Source organism: Wasmannia auropunctata, unplaced genomic scaffold (genome assembly GCF_000956235.1).
Source record: "Wasmannia auropunctata unplaced genomic scaffold, wasmannia.A_1.0 LD336071.1, whole genome shotgun sequence".
Classification (NCBI taxonomy): Eukaryota; Metazoa; Arthropoda; class Insecta; order Hymenoptera; family Formicidae; genus Wasmannia; species Wasmannia auropunctata.
In genome coordinates, this window is record NW_012026819.1 from 782,958 (window position 1) to 784,051 (window position 1,094).

A 1,094-nucleotide genomic window follows, 5' to 3' on the forward strand; every position below is an offset into this window, starting at 1 on the left:
TGCGTCGAGTAGCTCGTGCACTCGATCTTTCGCGATGCACGGTGCACCATGTTTTACGTCGCAACGGATTGCATCCGTATCATTACCAGCGAGTGCAGGAACTCTATCCAGGAGATGAAGAACATCGCATCTACTTCTGTGAAGGTATTATTAATTTCTTAAAATTCGCGCCCTTTTTAAACAAATAATACGATCGACGCCGTGCTGTCTACCGCAAGGTGGTGTGGAAACGATAGCTCTCTGCCTGCATTTTCTTTCACAAAAGGAAAGAAAATTACGCTGGACAACAAAATTTGACGTTATTTGTTTGGATGCGAGTTATTGAAAATTAAAATAATTAGAAAATTGTATTTTGTGTGTGCGTGCGTGTGCGTGTGCGTGTGTGTGTGTGTGTGTACGCATGATGCATGTATTCGTACATGCGTGAATAACAAGCGGCATGTGATACAGAATCGTGTGCCTAAAAATAACACTGGCTGATAAAGAAAATATATCCTGTACGAAAATAGCCAATTCTTATTAATTCTGTGATAACGATATGTCAACAAAAATTAAATCTTAGCTCCAGTTTTTTCATGGTACACCAATTACCAGCACGAAAAATTCAAAGATTTAATATGAGAAATAAATGAATGATCAAATGTCCAATATCATTTTGCTGTATGACTATAAATATTAATTTGCGATTTTTGTCTGTTGAACACGAATCTGTTACATAAATTTGATTATTAGTTCACAATTTTGAGAAAAATAGCGTCTCAGAAAGGCTAAAAACTAAGATTTTTATAACTTTCGATAACAAATTTTTTTTCTTTCATTCAAATTTCGTTAATGCCGCGCAAATTTATCAACTTTTCTAGCTTTAAAATGTATTTTGCTTCGTTTGATTTTTCGTTTTCGAGATATGACAATATAGCTCTTTGTCCATGTCATAGTACATAGAAAAGGCATTAAAACTATATTATGTGAAAAGTAAATACTTTTGTACTTATACATAATATTATTAATTGAAAGTACAAAAGGATACTTACTTTCCATAAAATGTAATTTTTTTCATAATTGTGACGTGATAGCCAAAGACGTCTTAGACGACA

At 33.8% G+C, this 1,094-nt stretch overlaps 1 protein-coding gene across 1 annotated transcript in view; it reads right to left on the reverse strand.

The window, feature by feature from the left end:
* LOC105449872 overlaps positions 1-1,094 on the reverse strand; it is a 21,684-nt gene that overhangs the window by 19,680 nt on the left and 910 nt on the right. The gene's annotated exons all lie outside the window — the stretch shown is intronic.